Source organism: Xiphophorus maculatus, chromosome 2 (assembly GCF_002775205.1).
Source record: "Xiphophorus maculatus strain JP 163 A chromosome 2, X_maculatus-5.0-male, whole genome shotgun sequence".
In the NCBI taxonomy this organism is placed as follows: domain Eukaryota; kingdom Metazoa; phylum Chordata; class Actinopteri; order Cyprinodontiformes; family Poeciliidae; genus Xiphophorus; species Xiphophorus maculatus.
Window position 1 is genome coordinate 23770639 of NC_036444.1, and position 6000 is coordinate 23776638.

Genomic DNA, 6000 nt, shown 5'->3' on the forward strand with positions numbered 1-6000 from the left:
TATTATCATCACAATGGTCGTATACACAAGCTTATGTAAATGCCTCCTCACGCCGTGGTGACTGTCTGGCCCGCCGCATATTAGCTTTGTGCTTGGAAGAATGGCGAGCGTGGAGAGAATGAGACGGATAAATTTAGGGTTGCCGCCTGAGCTGTAAGGGCAGCAGGCCTGTTTTTTTTTTGTTTTTTTTTCATTTATATGTCATTGTGGTTTAATAAGTTTTATCTTGGCAGATTTTTTTCTTTTGGGTAGGATAATGGGGGAGGGAAGCATTTGTGCATTACATCGTAGCTTCTAGGGCTTTCTGACCAGTAAGACGTCGGTGAATTTCCCGTTCAGGGAGCCAAACCATCAAGCAATATCTTTGGGACTCTGAAGCGATAATGAACAACAGCAAATGCATTGATTTTTTTTTTCTTCTTGTATTGATAAGATCAATTCCCAGAGTATTGAAGGCTAAATCTAAACGTGCTCTCAATGTCAAGCTAGAAACGAGAACTGGAACCTCCCCCTCCGTCCCTCGCGTCCTCCAGGTCCATCCGTCCACTTTCTCCAGACTGAGAGTGCCTTGTGGACACAAAAAAGAAAAAGAAAAAAGTGGGGCAGGCGAGGAGGCCCGGGGCTCAGGAAGAAATGGAAAAACAGCCGCCCTGGCTGCATGGTGGACTGAGCAAATAATACAGCTGCTCCAGCCCACTCCCCCAGGAAACGGCCCTCAATTAGGCCTCTTCATATTCATCTTTGCCAGCGCCAGAAGAAAGGGGGAGGAAAAAAAGGGGGCATCTGTAGGGTTTTTGGATGCTCGGGCAGAGATTTTATCTGTAGCCTTTCTGCGACTCCAATTGTTTTGGCTGGGCGATATCCTCTGCTGCCTGCTTCATTGTTTCTTCATTGGACCTCTTCATCAGACTCCAATTAGCCGAATGCATGCTGAAGGATGAGATAGAATTCATTTGTGTGTGAGAAGTGTGTGGACTCTGCTCGGCATACGATGTGTGTGCAGGCGTGTGTGTGTGTGTAGGGGTGTATTTGCAGATACACGCACACAGACTTTCACAGTATTTACCAACAAAGGGAGGTCATTTGAGGAATGAGAGGTTTGGTGTGAATGAAGTTTTGGTTAAGGTGATGGTTAGGAATAAATCCAGTTAGTAAAATGAATGTTTTTATATCATTGTGGGACCCTTTCTGTCTACATTGTGAGGTTGTGGGGACCTCTGCTCCTTCTGGGGACAAATCCCAGTCCCCATGAGGTGAAATGGTGTTTTTGGGTTAGGGCTTAGGTTTAGGACTAAGGTGTGAATTGAGTTTTGGTTAGGCTTACGTTTAGGTATGTGATGGTTAGGATTAGGGCTAGGCGGTAGAAATGAATGGAAGTCAATGGAAAGTCAATGGAAAGCTAGAGAAACACGATTCTGCGTGTGTGGCCTTGAAGTTAATACAAGTACCATGTAAGGACCATTTTTCAACAAGTGTTATCTTGTGGGGACCGACTGCTCCTTGTAGGGCCCAAAGGCCAACCCCATAAGAAGAGGTGCTGTTTTTGAGAAAAGGGTTAGGACTAAGGTGTTAACTGGGTTTCGGTTAGGTGATGTAATGGTTAGGTTTAGGGTAACATCAGGGTTAGGCTGTAGAAATTTATTAAAAACAGAGTCCCTGTGAAGACAGAAAAGAAATACTGTGTGTGTGTGTATGTGTTCTCTGTATATTACAAACAGAGGACCATTCTAACCATATTTACCAATGAAGGGAGGTCATGTATGGTGAGGACCTTTTCCTGGTGCTCACTTTTTTCAATTGAGATGCGTTAAACTAGTTAGGTTTAGTGTGCAAAAGGGTAAAGGTCAGGATTAGGCTATAAAAATGAATGGAAGTCAATGCAAAGTCCCTGTGAAGATAGAAAACATACCCTGTCTGTGTGTGTGTATTTATGTGTGTGTGTTTGTACTCAGGCTGAGCGCTGCTGTCGGTAATCGTCCCGTCTGGGGGGAAACGTCGGCTGATTTGCCTCCTGCTCTCCTCTGTTTGATTGCGCTGCTTTCTCAGCCGTTAGCTTGTTTGGTAACCTTTGACATGCAGATGATAGGACTATACTGATGAGAGAGCGCGCATGACAGGTGTTTACCGAGTTTGAATGCAAACATCACAGCCATGTACGCATTATGAAAAGAAAATTCTTCCTACCATTATATCACTTTTCAGGAGCCCACACTCGATCTGCAATGTTTTCTGTCACTTTGATGCATCCTCTAGCCATGTGGACTGCAAAAGAATTAAAATCCCCAAAATTCAATGCATCTCAAAGGCATTTTATGTCAATGAGCAACACAAAACACCTCTTATCTGTGAAGTGGAAGGAAAAAAGAATACATGGTTTTCATAACCTTTTCTGAGTAAAAATCTGAAGAGTGCGGTGTCTTCCCATGCATAATTTAATCTCAGTGTAAGCGCAACTCTTCTATGAAAGCCTCAGATGTTTGTTGTTAAGATTAACAAGCAAAAAGCATCATGAAGACCAAAGAACATAACAGGCAAGTAGAGAATACAGTTCTGGAGAGGTTCAAAGCAGCATTGGGTCTTGAAACAGTCCCAAGCTTTACATGTAGCTCTGAAAATCCCATGGAAACCGTGAAATGTGGTGGTGGTGGTGATTAGCTTTTATCAGTAGGTATATGGAAATTGGTCATAGAAGAACATCTATTGAACAAACAGTATGTTGACGATTAAGGAACAAATCAAAATCAGGAACCCTGACCCAGACAAAGAGAGCATTCATCAAATGTGAAACCACCAGACCCATGATACATCTTGTGGGGTTGGAGATAGCCGCAGCTCAATCTGCTGATCGGAGATTTGTTAGTTGTGCTGTTTACAATTTTGGCCTTTATGGGAGAGTGGCAAAAAGAAAGCAACTGTTGAAGAAAACCCATGAGGAGTCACATTTTCAGTTTGCCATCACTCATGTATCAGACACAGCAGATGTGGACGAATGTGCTCCAATCAAATGAGGCCAAAATCAGACTTTTTTGGACTTCATTCAAAAACCAGTCTTCTAGGCTGGTAGAAGACTGAAATAGTAATAGTAGCTACTGGATAGTAGATTGCCATTGTGCCCAGCTGCCCTGGTGTACACTGACAGAAGCGAGGCTGCCATGCACCGACGCCACCGGACCCTTTGACCACCAGCAGGCAAGGTGGGTGAAGTGTCTTGCCCAAGGACACAACGACAGAGGCAGGTGGAGCGGGGATCGAACCAGCTGATTGCAGGGTGAACTCCTACCTGCGCCCTATCATGTTCCACTTAACACTGACTTTGGAAATGATATCAAAGATTGGTTTATTTTTCCAGCTCCAAGTTTGAAAACCAATGTAAAACCATGCATGTCAATTTTACAATTGACATGCATGGTTGATAAAGACACAAGTGGCTGAAATGATCCAAATCCGAAGGGCAGCCGGACTCAGCCGAAGGCTCCATCATCTGGAGGGACCTCAAAGTAGAATCACTGCTTCTCCACATCGTACTAAGTCACTTAACATGGCTCAGGTGATCAGGAAGGCTTTAAGTGCCTCGCTTTGGATGTTCTCCAGGCAAGTCCTATTGGACGGCGACGGGAAGACCCAGAACCTTCTGGAGGGACTATATAACCCATCTGACCTGGGAACGCCTCCATTAGAGCTGAGGGGTGTCATTCAGGAGATGGATGTCTGGGTTTTCCTCCCCAACATGTTACCCCGGTAACCCAATCTTAGATAAGAGGTAGAGCTAAGGTGATGACACCCCTAACCCATCTCAGACGGATTGAAGGAGTAGTCAATTAACTGCATGTACCAACCCAAGCTAGTAACATTGCATTTGTCCACATTTTGTGTTTTTAAGTACTACATACATGTACAAATCATAGATAACTCATATATACAAATAAAATGTTATCACCAGGTTTCATATGCGAGGCAGCCATATTAGGGTTTGAGATTGGGAATTCAAGAAACGTTCATGTCAATTTTTGTGGTGAATTAAATGTTTCTTTTAACTTTGTTTTATGACATACAGCAACATCCCATGACTTGAGAAACCATTTGTAAGTGATTTAGTTAAAGTCTACATCTAGATCCAATTGATGATCCTAGACTTGAATATTGATGCTCAAACACTTCCCATACAATCTGAGTGAGCTTGAGTAAATTTTTATGCAAGTATGGGTACCATTTCAGTCTCTATATGTGCAAAGCTGGCAGCAACCCTCAGCTGTAACTGCTGTGTAAGGTCGTTCAATAAAATATTGATGCAAGAAGGGTTGAATAAAAAGTCTTTGAGACTTCTATCCATAAACAGTTTTTTAAACAATTCTGTGTCTTCCACCTCACAATTATGCACTACTTTGTGTTGGCCCATCATAAAAAAATCCCCCAAAATGCATTGATCCGTGAGGCTGTAATATGGGCAAAAGTGAGAAAGTTCAGTAGGCCTTGAATACTTTTGCAAGACACTGCATGTAGAATGCTCAGAGCAGTGGGTTTTTTTTATCTACATCATCCAAATGCACATCTCCAACTCACCTCCTCAATGAGGTTTGATCTAGCAGCCTGGAGGGAACACAGGGAAGAGAATGGAAGGGACAGCAGTGCGACTTCTTGCATACAGAAGCATCTGCCTGTCTGTTTCTCTGTCTCCGTCTCGCTAGGTGTCCAAAGACTACAAGTCCAGGCTTATTTTCAACCTTTCATTCCCTCAAGCAGCAGCCTCCTCTCACCCCTCCTTTTTTAATGACCCTCACGCCGCATCTCCACTCCTTTGAAAAGTTCAATCCACCTTCGCCTCACCCGGCCAGCTACTATCTGCCTGTAATAATTGAACCGCCTCATCTTTGCAGATGGACTCATTTGTCGTCTTTGTGCCGTTTTGTTCTCCTCTCTTTTCATTGGATTACTCGCTCCACCTGCCATACTTGAGGATTCCTTGACGTCCCGCAACCCTTGCTGCCCCTCATGTGGACGTAGCCGCAGCCACTACTGTCACCTACTGCACTCTGCTGGTCTCTTTTGGCATTGCATCTGCATAGTCTCCTGTACATGAAGCCTTGCAGTGAAAGAGATTAAATTTAATGGCTGCATTAATAGTTCATCTTTCACACACCTGTAATCCTAAATGTGACCAGATTAGAAGTTTGTCTCCGTTCCTCCTTGCTGGCTCTCCTGTGAGGCACGAGAAAAGAAAAGAAAAGAAAAAGCAATCATTTGGAGGATTCTCAAGGGCCCAATAGCCTTGTGATGCACCAGGTGTCATTTGCTCACTCTGCTGTGTGTCTTATCATCCTGGAGTGGTACATTACTCCTCACATACCCGCAGGAGTTTTGTGAGCTCTTGCGGATGGATGGCTCGGCACACTAACTTTGGAAAATACTTTCAGATCTTATGCGGCGTAAAATTCAGACGAGCCGCTCGCCAACAAAACACACAGCCATTTGTATTCGCTCTGCGTTCGAGAGGCCCAAGAACCGCCTCAATCATTCAGCATGTCAGTTGTTGTTTTTTCTATCTCTTTTTTTGGTAGAGTCACAGGTTTAAAATAGCTCCGGCCATTTTGGATTTGGCTAGCGCCGGTGAAGAGGCGGATGCGACGCAGCTGGCTAAAAGGTTTCTGACAGTGGCTATTCAGGCCTCCCCGGATATGTGTACGCAAACACACACGCCTTCGCACGACGGCGACACACAAAACACAGATGCACCGGCCCAACAGAACTTGGCAGGGCTGTCGCCGCAGCGCTGGCCAGAAAACTGAGGCCAGAGAATGACTTTGCTTCTCTGTGTCAGCAGCTGTCCCTCAGCGCAGAGTTTGGGGACGAAGGAGGGACTGCGACTGTGCTCTGCCTGAGTGCCGCTAATAAGAACAGGAAGCCCAGATAAAGGGCTCTCTTTCATGCTGTAGCGCTGGCATAATGAGCCCTGGCATCTGATGGATTACCCAGACTTATTTTGCAAAAAGCCTGCTTAATTTT